We start from the raw sequence: 16,246 nt of genomic DNA on the forward strand, positions 1-16,246 counted from the left end.
CTATAACACCAAGACTTTTCACCTGAGTGGAAATATTAACCGGACAGTTTTCAATAAGCAGGATAAAGGATTGAGTTTAGGATAAAACAGACCTAGACCCAACAAGAAAGTATATGTACTTTCCTGAACAATTTTAGCAGTGTATTTTAGCATTTCTCATTTGTGCCTCCTTAGAATGAACCAGTTACTGATGTTGTATCACTCATTCATTGCTTTTGGTCAATAGTAAATCCTTTTAAATGTCAAACATCATTCACTTCACAAAATAACAACTGAGAAACGGGACAGGAATATATTCACTGTAAATCTTAAAAGGAATCACACTCTAAAAAGAGCAACAGAACAAACTCAACTTGAACGGTTGTAAAGGCAAACAGATTAATGTTTGCTGAATTAGTAATGTTATTAATTTTCAAGTGTATTAGCAGTTGCTCTGCAGTGGCACTGCAAAACAGCAACGTATTATAATAACACCATTACAAAACAGAACTGCCATTCTCAAAATTTGCAGAAAATAAATAGTTCTGTATTCTCATTTGAACGAAATTAGCCCAGAAGCAAAGATGCATAATAAATGATCAATAAAAGAAGCCCAATCTAATCAAGCACAACGAAACACAATGTTTAAACCATTAACATACCGGTTATTGACCAGTTCGTCCCTAATGAGAGGAAACACAGCCCAGAACAATAGAGAGGTCTGGGAATACATATAATGCTCATGAGAATGTCATTACTGCTGATTTATGATAATAAATGATCATTAACTTAGGATGACAGCATTATTAATGTCTGCATATATAATTCAATGAATCTACTAATTACAATCCACATGATGATCTAGTGTTTCTCTTCAATGAATAATGTAATAATATGTATGTAATTTGTTTGTGCCGTTGGACAGTAAACAAGCCGAGCTCCAGAAAGTGTAGTAATAGACACCAGTGTAACGGCACAGGGATTGTGTTGTGGAAAGGGAATGAGCCGGACGCTCAGCTTTCTCCCGATGTTTGCTGACTCAGACTCCTCGGAGAAGCTGACGCACACACTCCTGACACAACTAAAAAGTCATTAGTGGAAACAGAAATCTATTCCCAATCCCCGTCCACTGGGAACTGAACGACTGTAAGCTGTGGCGCTTGTTCCTAAAACACTGAACAAAGCACACACACACACACACACACACACACACACACACACACACACGCACACGCACACGCACACACACACACACACACACACACACACGCACACGCACGCACACGCACACGCACGCGCACGCGCACGCACACGCACACACGCACACGCACACAAACACACACACAAACACACACACATACACACACACACACACACACACACACATACACACACACACACACACATTCATTTAATGACTCATTCAGTAATGAAAGAATAATTCAAACACTCATTGTTAGATTTGTTTTTATAAATATCAATCAAACGTTTGGACACACTTATATTAATGTTTCCTTTAAAAATAAGTCTAACAGTTTATGCTTAAATGCTTGAAATTAGTTTTGTGCATAAATTACTTAAATTATATATAAATACAATATTTTCCATTTCTTCGTCACTTAAAACTCCTATTCTTACATGTGTGTTATTAAATATTTGCATGACTTTATTGTTACATTTTTCTTACTCTACTATATTTTAATATTTATATAAATATATTATTTTTAATATTTTTTAATGTGGAAAGAATGTTTCACTGGCAGTGTACGTTCAGAGATCACTTTAAACATTTGCGGTTTGGTAAATAATAAATTTAACAATTTAAAAAATTAAAAAAGTTAAATGAAATTAAATGAAATGTTAATGAAATGAAATGAAATGAAATTAAATGAAATGTTAATGAAATGAAATTAAATGAAATTAAATGAAATGTTAATGAAATGAAATTAAATGAAATGAAATTAAATGAAATGAAATTAAATGAAATGAAATGTGCCATCTAGGGAGAACTGGATGTTGGTTATTTGATATTTGGTTAACTTCATTATATTTTATACATTCATATTTGTTTGTGTAAAATTTAACACATAGAACCATTTAAGGTGCTTACAGAAAACATTTATATGTACATAGCATATATTCATAATACCATAAAACAAACATTGACTGCAGAATGCCGTGACTGACAGTAAGTCGAAGTAAAAGTAATAATATTCCGGTTCTGAAACGACCGGCTCTTTTAATGCTCAGATCTGGAGGAAAGTCACTGATCATGCAAGATTTCAGATTCCCGAAAGGCTGTTAGTGGCATTAACAACAACTGGATTCAGCAATTATTTCTGTATAACTCTGACAGTTTAGGCATACGGCTTGTCCTATAGAATGGAAAGGCCTATTTCCATACGCACAGAAAAGGCTGACTCTACACTTTGAAGTAAAAGCATTTCGAAATGACTCTAAATCTCCTTTTTAAACCCGTTCCCCCGCTTCCACTGCTAGTAATCTATCATTTTCTTTCATTCCCAACACTGAGCGCCATGCAGCGTAACTCGCGGCAGTGATGAATCATATCCTATGATGATCGTAATGATGTTTTTTATTGTAATCAAACAGTGAAACTGACGCAGAAACTGTAGCACTTTACTCTGGCAACACCATGTTTCTAATTCAGACAACACGTTAAAAAAGTTCATTCTTTGTCAAAAGGTACAGGGAATTGTTCAGTACTTGATTTTAAACAACAACACCACATTATGCACTTCATTTATACATGCTTCATATTTCATAAATCATGACATGCGTCACAGCGAGGCCTAATGTGCACCTTCAATATAAATGACTTTCCAGCCCATGAATGAAGTGTGTGTGTGTGTGTGTGTGTGTGCAGCACGTTTAACTCACCATTAACATTCACATTACATGATTGTGCTCAGCGTGTAATAGAGATCAGGGTCAGGTGCATGCTGGGAGATCCACCGACGTTCTGCAAATATTTAATGCTTACAGAGAAATGGATAATGCAATGATAAAAATCATAATGTTACAAAATATTTCAATTTCAAATGTTGTTCTTTTGAACTTTCTATTCATCAAAAAATCTTGAAAAATGAATGAGTGTTTCCACAGAATCGAAAGGGTTTAGGAGTGGAGTAAATCTAATCTAATCAAAACACTGAAACTCTTCAGAGACTCATTACTTTTGAGTTGACAGTGAGAGGGTGTTTTTTTCTTTATTTTTTTTGGTGTTTTAATATGCTTTAAGGCCACATTTACACAGCCGGGTATTTAGAGAAACTAATATTTCCCCCTTTCCGTTTTCAATAATAACAACGTGCACACACCCGCATACATACGGCATCGAGCGCCATCATAACTATGCCAAACCGGGCGCTCACATGACGTTAAGCATTTTCTGGCGCATAATGTGATGTTTGAGACCCTAAAACACCGTTTAACCGGCGTTATCAGAAATCTCCACTTTGGCCGGAGTTTTTAGAAATAATCGTTTTCTGTGATAAAAAGGGCGTTTCCTTCTTCCCTTCGTGTAAACGGGGCATAAGACAATCCATGTGTAAATTCATAAGTCGACAGCATTGCTGAGTATTTTCTCCTTAAAACTGCAGTGAACCAAAGACAGTCTCAAAAACACGGTTTGAAATCGCTGGTGTTTCTGACGTCACAAACTACCTTGTAACCAATCAGATCAACGTGTGATCGTCAACGAGTGGATCTCTGAGTGAGTGAGTGAGTGAGTGGAGGCGGGGCTCATTTGCATATTCATAGAACCGCGCATACTAAATGAGGCAAGGGTGTCGAGTTACATTCAAGATATTTTAAGATATGTTATTAAATATGTCATTTTGGTGATCTAAGATGAATTTTAAAGGAAACCATTATTGACCGCAGGGGGACTTTTAGTAGGCTATTATTAATTTCGGGGTTAGACTGAACATCTCAAGCATAGAGAGATAAACTAATGCAAAAGCAGTGATTGTGATGTGAACGTCCTCCAGATCTCTGCTTCAACAGTCTCACACACAAACACACACACACACACACACACACACACACACACACACACACACACACACACACACACACACACACACACACACACACACACACACACACACACACACACACACACACACACACACAAAGCCTCACTGGGAATCACCGTCATGCTGATGTTCCGGTTGTCATGGCGATTGAATGAGGCGATTCAGGAAGCATTCCATAATTAGATTTTCTTGTTAAAACATTAATTAGGATTAGATGAATTTGGCACCATCAGTTTCACAGCATGATGGGGCTAACGAAGGGTGTTCTCTAACTCAGAGCTAACGCAGGGTGTTCTCAAACGCAGAGCTAACGAAGGGTGTTCTCTAACTCAGAGCTAACGCAGGGTGTTCTCAAACGCAGAGCTAACGCAGGGTGTTCTCAAACGCAGAGCTAACGCAGGGTGTTCTCTAACGCAGAGCTAACTCAGGGTGTTCTCAAACGCAGAGCTAACGCAGGGTGTTCTCTAACGCAGAGCTAACTCAGGGTGTTCTCAAACGCAGGGTGTTCTCTCATGCAGAGCTAACGCACAGCTAACGCAGGGTGTTCTCAAACGCAGAGCTAACGCAGGGTGTTCTCTAACGCAGAGCTAACGCAGGTTGTTCTCTCATGCAGAGCTAACGCAGAGCTAACGCAGGGTGTTCTCAAACGCAGAGCTAACGCAGAGCTAACGCAGGGTGTTCTCTAACGCAGAACTAACGCAGGGTGTTCTCAAACGCAGAGCTAACGCAGGGTGTTCTCAAACGCAGAGCTAACGCAGGGTGTTCTCTAACGCAGAGCTAACGCAGGGTGTTCTCTAACGCAGAGCTAACGCAGGGTGTTCTCAAACGCAGAGCTAACGCAGGGTGTTCTCTAACGCAGAGCTAACGCAGGGTGTTCTCTAACGCAGAGCTAACGCAGGGTGTTCTCTAACGCAGAGCTAACGCAGGGTGTTCTCTAACGCAGAGCTAACGCAGGGTGTTCTCAAATGCAGAGCTAACGCAGGGTGTTCTTTAACGCAGAGCTAACGCAGGGTGTTCTCTAACGCAGAGCTAACGCACGGTGTTCTCTAACGCAGAGCTAACGCAGGGTGTTCTCAAACGCAGAGCTAACGCAGGGTGTTCTCAAACGCAGAGCTAACGCAGGGTGTTCTTTAACGCAGAGCTAACGCAGGGGTTTCTCTAACGCAGAGCTAACGCAGGGTGTTCTCAAACGCAGAGCTAACGCAGGGTGTTCTCTAACGCAGAGCTAACGCAGTGTGTCCTCTAACCCAGAGCTAACGCAGGGTGTTCTCTAACGCAGAGCGAACGCAGGGTGTTCTCTAATGCAGGGTGTTCTATAACGCAGAGCTAACGCAGGGTGTTCTCTATCGCAGAGCTAACGCAGGGTGTTCTCTAACGCAGAGCTAACGCAGTGTGTCCTCTAACGCAGAGCGAACGCAGGGTGTTCTCTAACGCAGGGTGTTCTATAACGCAGAGCTAACGCAGGGTGTTCTCAAACGCAAAGCGAGCGCAGGGTGTTCTCTAACGCAGGGTGTTCTCTAACGCAGAGCTAATGCAGGGTATTCTCAAACGCAGAGCTAACGCAGGGTGTGCTCTAACGCAGAGCTAACGCAGGGTTTTCTCTAACGCAGGGTGTTCTCAACGCAGACCTAACGCAGGGTGTCCTCTAATGCTGGGTGTTCTCAACACAGAGCTAACGCAGGGTGTCCTCTAACGCAGGGTGTTCTCAAATGCAGAGCTAACGCAGGGTGTTCTCTAACGCAGAGCTAAAGCAGGGTGTTCTCTAACGCAGAGCTAACGCAGGGTGTTCTCAAACGCAGAGCTAACGCAGGGTGTTCTCTAACGCAGAGCTAACGCAGGGTGTTCTCTAACGCAGAGCTAACGCAGGGTGTTCTCTAACGCAGAGCTAACGCAGGGTGTTCTCTAACGCAGAGCTAACGCAGGGTGTTCTCAAATGCAGAGCTAACGCAGGGTGTTCTTTAACGCAGAGCTAACGCAGGGTGTTCTCTAACGCAGAGCTAACGCAGGGTGTTCTCTAACGCAGAGCTAACGCAGGGTGTTCTCAAACACAGAGCTAACGCAGGGGTTTCTCTAACGCAGAGCTAACGCAGGGTGTTCTCAAACGCAGAGCTAACGCAGGGTGTTCTCTAACGCAGAGCTAACGCAGTGTGTCCTCTAACGCAGAGCTAACGCAGGGTGTTCTCTAACGCAGAGTGAACGCAGGGTGTTCTCTAATGCAGGGTGTTCTATAACGCAGAGCTAACGCAGGGTGTTCTCTATCGCAGAGCTAACGCAGGGTGTTCTCTAACGCAGAGCTAACGCAGTGTGTCCTCTAACGCAGAGCGAACGCAGGGTGTTCTCTAACGCAGGGTGTTCTATAACGCAGAGCTAACGCAGGGTGTTCTCAAACGCAAAGCTAGCGCAGGGTGTTCTCTAACGCAGGGTGTTCTCTAACGCAGAGCTAATGCAGGGTATTCTCAAACGCAGAGCTAACGCAGGGTGTTCTCTAACGCAGAGCTAACGCAGGGTGTTCTCTAACGCAGGGTGTTCTCAACGCAGACCTAACGCAGGGTGTTCTCTAACGCAGAGCTAACGCAGGGTGTCCTCCAATGCAGGGTGTTCTCAACACAGAGCTAACGCAGGGTGTCCTCTAATGCAGGGTGTTCTCAACGCAGAGCTAACGCAGGGTGTTCTCTAACGCAGAGCTAACGCAGGGTGTCCTATAACGCAGGGTGTTCTCAACGCAGAGCTAACGCAGGGTGTTCTCTAACGCAGAGCTAACGCAGGGTGTCCTCAAACGCAGGGTGTTTTCTAACGCAGAGCTAATTCAGGGTGTCCTCTAATGCAGGGTGTTCTCAACGCAGTGCTAACGCAGGGTGTTCTCTAACGTAGGGCTAACGCAGGGTGTCCTCAAACGCAGGGTGTTCTCTAACGCAGAGCTAACAGAGCTAACGCAGGGTGTTCTCTAACGCAGAGCTAACGCAGAGTGTTCTCTAACGCAGAGCTAACGCAGGGTGTTCTCTAACGCAGAGCTAACGCAGGGTGTCCTCTAATGCAGGATGTTCTCTAATGCAGGGTGTTCTCTAACGCAGAGCTAACGCAGGGTGTTCTCTAACGCAGAGCTAACGCAGGGTGTCCTTAAACGCAGAGCTAACGCAGGGTGTCCTCAAACGCAGGGTGTTCTCTAACGCAGAGCTAACAGAGCTAACGCAGGGTGTTCTCTAACGCAGAGCTAACGCAGAGTGTTCTCTAACGCAGGGTGTTCTCTAATGCAGGATGTTCTCTAATGCAGGGTGTTCTCAAACGCAGAGCTAACGCAGGGTGTTCTCTAACGCAGAGCTAATGCAGGGTGTTCTCAAACGCAGAGCTAACGCAGGGTGTTCTCTAACGCAGAGCTAACGCAGGGTGTTCTCAAACGCAAAGCTAACGCAGGGTGTTCTCTAACGCAGGGTGTTCTCTAACGCAGAGCTAACGCAGTGTGTCCTCTAACGCAGAGCTAACGCAGGGTGTTCTCAAACACAGAGCTAACGCAGTGTGTTCTCTAACGCAGAGCTAATGCAGGGTGTTCTCAAACACAGAGCTAACGCAGGGTGTTCTCTAACGCAGAGCTAACGCAGGGTGTTCTCAAACGCAAAGCTAACGCAGGGTGTTCTCTAACGCAGGGTGTTCTCTAACGCAGAGCTAATGCAGGGTGTTCTCAAACGCAGAGCTAACGTAGGGTGTTCTCTAACGCAGAGCTAACGCAGGGTGTCCTCTAACGCAGGGTGTCCTCTAACGCAGTGTGTCCTCTAACGCAGAGCTAACGCAGGGTGTTCTCTAACGCAGAGCTAACGCAGTGTGTCCTCTAACGCAGAGCTAACGCAGTGTGTCCTCTAACGCAGAGCTAACGCAGGGTGTTCTCAAACGCAAAGCTAACGCAGGGTGTTCTCTAACGCAGGGTGTTCTCTAACGCAGAGCTAATGCAGGGTGTTCTCAAACGCAGAGCTAACGTAGGGTGTTCTCTAACGCAGAGCTAACGCAGGGTGTCCTCTAACGCAGGGTGTCCTCTAATGCAGGGTGTTCTCTAACGCAGAGCTAATGCAGGGTGTTCTCAAACGCAGAGCTAACGCAGGGTGTTCTCTAACGCAGAGCTAATGCAGGGTGTTCTCTATCGCAGAGCTAACGCAGGGTGTTCTCTAACGCAGAGCTAACGCAGTGTGTCCTCTAATGCAGAGCTAACGCAGGGTGTTCTCTAACGCAGAGGGAACGCAGGGTGTTCTCTAACGCAGGGTGTTCTATAACGCAGAGCTAACGCAGGGTGTTCTCTAACGCAGAGCTAACGCAGGGTGTTCTATAACGCAGAGCTAACGCAGGGTGTTCTCTAACGCAGAGCTAATGCAGGGTGTTCTCTATCGCAGAGCTAACGCAGGGTGTTCTCTAACGCAGAGCTAACGCAGTGTGTCCTCTAACGCAGAGCTAACGCAGGGTGTTCTCTAACGCAGAGCTAACGCAGTGCGTCCTCAAACACAGAGCTAACGCAGGGTGTTCTCTAACGCAGAGCTAACGCAGGGTGTTCTCAAACGCAAAGCTAACGCAGGGTGTTCTCTAACGCAGGGTGTTCTCTAACGCAGAGCTAACGCAGTGTGTCCTCTAACGCAGAGCTAACGCAGGGTGTTCTCTAACGCAGAGCTAACGCAGTGTGTCCTCTAACGCAGAGCTAACGCAGGGTGTTCTCTAACGCAGAGCTAACGCAGTGTGTCCTCTAACGCAGAGCTAACGCAGGGTGTTCTCAAACGCAAAGCTAACGCAGGGTGTTCTCTAACGCAGGGTGTTCTCTAACGCAGAGCTAATGCAGGGTGGTCTCAAACGCAGAGCTAACGTAGGGTGTTCTCTAACGCAGAGCTAACGCAGGGTGTCCTCTAACGCAGGGTGTCCTCTAATGCAGGGTGTTCTCTAACGCAGAGCTAATGCAGGGTGTTCTCAAACGCAGAGCTAACGCAGGGTGTTCTCTAACGCAGAGCTAATGCAGGGTGTTCTCTATCGCAGAGCTAACGCAGGGTGTTCTCTAACGCAGAGCTAACGCAGTGTGTCCTCTAATGCAGAGCTAACGCAGGGTGTTCTCTAACGCAGAGCGAACGCAGGGTGTTCTCTAACGAAGGGTGTTCTATAACGCAGAGCTAACGCAGGGTGTTCTCTAACGCAGAGCTAACGCAGGGTGTTCTATAACGCAGAGCTAACGCAGGGTGTTCTCTAACGCAGAGCTAATGCAGGGTGTTCTCTATCGCAGAGCTAACGCAGGGTGTTCTCTAACGCAGAGCTAACGCAGTGTGTCCTCTAACGCAGAGCTAACGCAGGGTGTTCTCTAACGCAGAGCGAACGCAGGGTGTTCTCTAACGCAGGGTGTTCTATAACGCAGAGCTAACGCAGGGTTTTCTCAAATGCAAAGCTAACGCAGGGTGTTCTGTAACGCAGGGTGTTCTCTAACGCAGAGCTAATGCAGGGTGTTCTCAAACGCAGAGCTAACGCAGGGTGTTCTCTAACGCAGAGCTAACGCAGGGTGTCCTCTAACGCAGGGTGTTCTCAACGCAGAGCTAACGCAGGGTGTCCTCTAATGCAGGGTTTTCTCAACGCAGAGCTAACGCAGGGTGTTCTCTAACGCAGAGCTAACGCAGGGTGTCCTCAAACGCAGGGTGTTCTTTAACGCAGAGCTAACAGAGCTAACGCAGGGTGTTCTCAAACGCAGAGCTAACGCAGGGTGTTCTCTAACGCAGAGCTAACGCAGGGTGTCCTCTAACGCAGGGTGTTCTCAACGCAGAGCTAACGCAGGGTGTCCTCTAATGCAGGGTGTTCTCTAACGCAGAGCTAACAGAGCTAACGCACGGTGTTCTCTAACGCAGAGCTAATGCAGGGTGTTCTCTAACGCAGGTTGTTCTCTAATGCAGGGTGTTCTCTAACGCAGGGTGTTCTCAAACGCAGAGCTAACGCAGGGTGTTCTCTAACGCAGAGCTAATGCAGGGTGTTCTCAAACGCAGAGCTAACGCAGGGTGTTCTCTAACGCAGAGCTAATGCAGGGTGTTCTCAAACGCATAGCTAACGCAGGGTGTTCTCTAACGCAGTGTGTCCTCTAACGCAGAGCTAACGCAGGGTGTTCTCAAACGCAGAGCTAACGCAGTGTGTTCTCTAACGCAGAGCTAATGCAGGGTGTTCTCAAACGCAGAGCTAACGCAGGGTGTTCTCTAACGCAGAGCTAACGCAGGGTGTTCTCAAACGCAAAGCTAACGCAGGGTGTTCTCTAACGCAGGGTGTTCTCTAACGCAGAGCTAACGCAGTGTGTCCTCTAACGCAGAGCTAACGCAGGGTGTTCTCTAACGCAGAGCTAACGCAGTGTGTCCTCTAACACAGAGCTAACGCAGGGTATTCTCAAACGCAAAGCTAACGCAGGGTGTTCTCTAACGCAGGGTGTTCTCTAACGCAGAGCTAATGCAGGGTGTTCTCAAAAGCAGAGCTAACGCATGTGTTCTCTAACGCAGAGCTAACGCAGGGTGTCCTCTAACGCAGGGTGTCCTCTAATGCAGGGTGTTCTCAAACGCAGAGCTAACGCAGGGTGTCCTCTAACGCAGGGTGTCCTCTAATGCAGGGTGTTCTCAAACGCAGAGCTAACGCAGGGTGTTCTCTAACGCAGAGCTAACGCAGGGTGTCCTCTAACGCAGGGTGTTCTCAACGCAGAGCTAACGCAGGGTGTCCTCTAATGCAGGGTGTTCTCAACGCAGAGCTAACGCTGGGTGTTCTCTAACGCAGAGCTAACGCAGGGTGTCCTCTAACGCAGGGTGTTCTCAACGCAGAGCTAATGCAGGGTGTCCTCTAATGCAGGGTGTTCTCAAACGCAGAGCTAACGCAGGGTGTTCTCTAACGCAGAGCTAACGCAGGGTGTTCTCTAACGCAGAGCTAACGCAGGGTGTTCTCTAACGCAGGGTGCTCTCTAACGCAGAGCTAACGCAGGGTGTTCTCTAATGCAGGGTGTTCTCTAATGCAGGGTGTTTTCTAACGCAGGGTGTTCTCAAACGCAGAGCTAACGCAGGGTGTTCTCTAAAGCAGAGCTAATGCAGGGTGTTCTCAAACGCAGAGCTAACGCAGGGTGTTCTCTAACGCAGAGCTAACGCAGGGTGTTCTCTAACGCAGAGCTAACGCAGGGTGTTCTCTAACGCAGGGTGTTCTCTAACGCAGAGCTAACGCAGGGTGTTCTCTAATGCAGGGTGTTCTCTAATGCAGGGTGTTTTCTAACGCAGGGTGTTCTCAAACGCAGAGCTAACGCAGGGTGTTCTCTAACGCAGAGCTAATGCAGGGTGTTCTCAAACGCAGAGCTAACGCAGGGTGTTCTCTAACGCAGAGCTAACGCAGGGTGTTCTCAAACGCAAAGCTAACGCAGGGTGTTCTCTAACGCAGTGTGTCCTCTAACGCAGAGCTAACGCAGGGTGTTCTCAAACGCAGAGCTAACGCAGTGTGTTCTCTAACGCAGAGCTAATGCAGGGTGTTCTCAAATGCAGAGCTAACGCAGGGTGTTCTCTAACGCAGGGTGTCCTCTAACGCAGAGCTAACGCAGTGTGTCCTCTAACGCAGAGCTAAAGCAGGGTGTTCTCAAACGCAAAGCTAACGCAGGGTGTTCTCTAACGCAGGGTGTCCTCTAACGCAGAGCTAACGCAGTGTGTCCTCTAACGCAGAGCTAACGCATGGTGTTCTCTAACGCAGGGTGTTCTCTAACGCAGAGCTAACGCAGTGTGTCCTCTAACGCAGAGCTAATGCAGGGTGTTCTCAAACGCAGAGCTAACGCAGGGTGTTCTCTAACGCAGAGCTAACGCAGGGTGTCCTCTAACGCAGGGTGTCCTCTAATGCAGGGTGTTCTCTAACGCAGAGCTAACGCAGGGTGTTCTCAAACGCAAAGCTAACGCAGGGTGTTCTCTAACGCAGTGTGTCCTCTAACGCAGAGTTAACACAGGGTGTTCTCTAACGCACAGCTAATGCAGGGTGTTCTCAAATGCAGAGCTAACGCAGGGTGTTCTCTAACGCAGAGCTAAAGCAGGGTGTTCTCAAACGCAAAGCTAACGCAGGGTGTTCTCTAACGCAGGGTGTTCTCTAACGCAGAGCTAACGCAGTGTGTCCTCTAACGCAGAGCTAACGCAGGGTGTTCTCTAACGCAGGGTGTTCTCTAACGCAGAGCTAACGCAGTGTGTCCTCTAACGCAGAGCTAATGCAGGGTGTTCTCAAACGCAGAGCTAACGCAGGGTGTTCTCTAACGCAGAGCTAACGCAGGGTGTCCTCTAACGCAGGGTGTTCTCTAACGCAGAGCTAATGCAGGGTGTTCTCAAACGCAGAGCTAACGCCGGGTGTTCTCTAACGCAGAGCTAACGCAGGGTGTTCTCAAACGCAGAGCTAACGCAGTGTGTTCTCTAACGCAGAGCTAATGCAGGGTGTTCTCAAATGTAGAGCTAACGCAGGGTGTTCTCTAACGCAGAGCTAAAGCAGGGTGTTCTCAAACGCAAAGCTAACGCAGTGTGTCCTCTAACGCAGAGCTAACGCAGGGTGTTCTCTAACGCAGAGCTAACGCAGGGTGTTCTCTAACGCAGAGCTAACGCAGGGTGTCCTCTAACGCAGGGTGTCCTCTAATGCAGGGTGTTCTCTAACGCAGAGCTAATGCAGGGTGTTCTCAACGCAGAGCTAACGCAGGGTGTTCTCTAACGCAGAGCTAACGCAGGGTGTCCTCTAATGCAGGGTGTTCTCAAACGCAGAGCTAACGCAGGGTGTTCTCTAACGCAGAGCTAACGCAGGGTGTTCTCTAACGCAGGGTGTTCTCTAACGCAGAGCTAACGCAGGGTGTTCTCTAACGCAGGGTGTTCTCTAACGCAGAGCTAACGCAGGGTGTTCTCTAATGCAGGGTGTTTGCTAACGCAGGGTGTTCTCAAACGCAGAGCTAATGCAGGGTGTTCTCTAACGCAGAGCTAATGCAGGGTGTTCTCAAACGCAGAGCTAACGCAGGGTGTTCTCTAACGCAGAGCTAACGCAGGGTGTTCTCAAACGCAAAGCTAACGCAGGGTGTTCTCTAACGCAGTGTGTCCTCTAACGCAGAGCTAACGCAGGGTGTTCTCAAACGCAGAGCTAACGCAGTGTGTTCTCTAACGCAGAGCTAATGCAGGGTGTTCTCTAACGCAGAGCTAACGCAGGGTGTTCTCTAACGCAGGGTGTTCTCTAACGCAGAGCTAACGCAGTGTGTCCTCTAACACAGAGCTAACGCAGGGTGTTCTCTAATGCAGAGCTAACGCAGTGTGTCCTCTAACGCAGAGCTAACGCAGGGTGTTCTCTAACGCAGAGCTAACGCAGGGTGTTCTCAAACGCAGAGCTAACGCAGGGTGTTCTCTAACGCAGAGCTAACGCAGGGTGTTCTCTAACGCAGAGCTAACGCAGGGTGTTCTCTAACGCAGAGCTAACGCAGGGTGTTCTCAAACGCAAAGCTAACGCAGGGTGTTCTCTAACGCAGGGTGTTCTCTAACGCAGGGTGTTCTCTAACGCAGAGCTAACGCAGTGTGTCCTCTAACGCAGAGCTAACGCATGGTGTTCTCTAACGCAGAGCTAATGCAGGGTGGTCTCAAACGCAGAGCTAACGCAGGGTGTTAGGGTGTTCTCTAACGCAGAGCTAACGCAGGGTGTCCTGTAACGCAGGGTGTTCTCTAACGCAGAGCTAACGCATGGTGTTCTCTAACGCAGAGCTAATGCAGGGTGGTCTCAAACGCAGAGCTAACGCAGGGTGTTCTCTAACGCAGAGCTAACGCAGGGTGTCCTGTAACGCAGGGTGTCCTCTAATGCAGGGTGTTCTCTAACGCAGAGCTAACGCAGGGTGTTCTCTAACGCAGAGCTAACGCAGGGTGTCCTCTAACGCAGGGTGTCCTCTAATGCAGGGTGTTCTCTAACGCAGAGCTAATGCAGGGTGTTCTCAACGCAGAGCTAACGCAGGGTGTTCTCTAACGCAGAGCTAACGCAGGGTGTCCTCTAATGCAGGGTGTTCTCAAACGCAGAGCTAACGCAGGGTGTTCTCTAACGCAGAGCTAACGCAGGGTGTTCTCTAACGCAGGGTGTTCTCTAACGCAGAGCTAACGCAGGGTGTTCTCTAACGCAGGGTGTTCTCTAACGCAGAGCTAACGCAGGGTGTTCTCTAATGCAGGGTGTTTGCTAACGCAGGGTGTTATCAAACGCAGAGCTAATGCAGGGTGTTCTCTAACGCAGAGCTAATGCAGGGTGTTCTCAAACGCAGAGCTAACGCAGGGTGTTCTCTAACGCAGAGCTAACGCAGGGTGTTCTCAAACGCAAAGCTAACGCAGGGTGTTCTCTAACGCAGTGTGTCCTCTAACGCAGAGCTAACGCAGGGTGTTCTCAAACGCAGAGCTAACGCAGTGTGTTCTCTAACGCAGAGCTAATGCAGGGTGTTCTCTAACGCAGAGCTAACGCAGGGTGTTCTCTAACGCAGGGTGTTCTCTAACGCAGAGCTAACGCAGTGTGTCCTCTAACGCAGAGCTAACGCAGGGTGTTCTCTAATGCAGAGCTAACGCAGTGTGTCCTCTAACGCAGAGCTAACGCAGGGTGTTCTCAAACGCAAAGCTAACGCAGGGTGTTCTCTAACGCAGAGCTAACGCAGGGTGTTCTCAAACGCAGAGCTAACGCAGGGTGTTCTCTAACGCAGAGCTAACGCAGGGTGTTCTCTAACGCAGAGCTAACGCAGGGTGTTCTCTAACGCAGAGCTAACGCAGGGTGTTCTCAAACGCAAAGCTAACGCAGGGTGTTCTCTAACGCAGGGTGTTCTCTAACGCAGAGCTAACGCAGTGTGTCCTCCAACGCAGAGCTAACGCATGGTGTTCTCTAACGCAGAGCTAATGCAGGGTGGTCTCAAACGCAGAGCTAACGCAGGGTGTTCTCTAACGCAGAGCTAACGCAGGGTGTCCTGTAACGCAGGGTGTTCTCTAACGCAGAGCTAACGCATGGTGTTCTCTAACGCAGAGCTAATGCAGGGTGGTCTCAAACGCAGAGCTAACGCAGGGTGTTCTCTAACGCAGAGCTAACGCAGGGTGTCCTGTAACGCAGGGTGTCCTCTAATGCAGGGTGTTCTCTAACGCAGAGCTAACGCAGGGTGTCCTGTAACGCAGGGTGTCCTCTAATACAGGGTGTTCTCTAACGCACAGCTAATGCAGGGTGTTCTCAAATGCAGAGCTAACGCAGGGTGTTCTCTAACGCAGAGCTAAAGCAGGGTGTTCTCAAACGCAAAGCTAACGCAGGGTGTTCTCTAACGCAGGGTGTTCTCTAACGCAGAGCTAACGCAGTGTGTCCTCTAACGCAGAGCTAACGCAGGGTGTTCTCTAACGCAGGGTGTTCTCTAACGCAGAGCTAACGCAGTGTGTCCTCTAACGCAGAGCTAATGCAGGGTGTTCTCAAACGCAGAGCTAACGCAGGGTGTTCTCTAACGCAGAGCTAACGCAGGGTGTCCTCTAACGCAGGGTGTTCTCTAACGCAGAGCTAATGCAGGGTGTTCTCAAACGCAGAGCTAACGCCGGGTGTTCTCTAACGCAGAGCTAACGCAGGGTGTTCTCAAACGCAGAGCTAACGCAGTGTGTTCTCTAACGCAGAGCTAATGCAGGGTGTTCTCAAATGCAGAGCTAACGCAGGGTGTTCTCTAACGCAGAGCTAAAGCAGGGTGTTCTCAAACGCAAAGCTAACGCAGGGTGTTCTCTAACGCAGGGTGTTCTCTAACGCAGAGCTATCGCAGTGTGTCCTCTAACGCAGAGCTAACGCAGGGTGTTCTCTAACGCAGGGTGTTCTCTAACGCAGAGCTAACGCAGTGTGTCCTCTAACGCAGAGCTAATGCAGGGTGTTCTCAAACGCAGAGCTAACGCAGGGTGTTCTCTAACGCAGAGCTAACGCAGGGTGTCCTCTAACGCAGGGTGTCCTCTAATGCAGGGTGTTCTCTAACGCAGAGCTAATGCAGGGTGTTCTCAACGCAGAGCTAACGCAGGGTGTTCTCTAACGCAGAGCTAACGCAGGGTGTCCTCTAATGCAGGGTGTTCTCAAACGCAGAGCTAACGCAGGGTGTTCTCTAACGCAGAGCTAACGCAGGGTGTTCTCTAACGCAGGGTGTTCTCTAACGCAGAGCTAACGCAGGGTGTTCTCTAACGCAGGGTGTTCTCTAACGCAGAGCTAACGCAGGGTGTTCT

Source organism: Siphateles boraxobius, unplaced genomic scaffold (assembly GCF_051911475.1).
Source record: "Siphateles boraxobius isolate OS27281-9 unplaced genomic scaffold, OSU_SipBor_1 248, whole genome shotgun sequence".
NCBI lineage: Eukaryota > Metazoa > Chordata > Actinopteri > Cypriniformes > Leuciscidae > Siphateles > Siphateles boraxobius.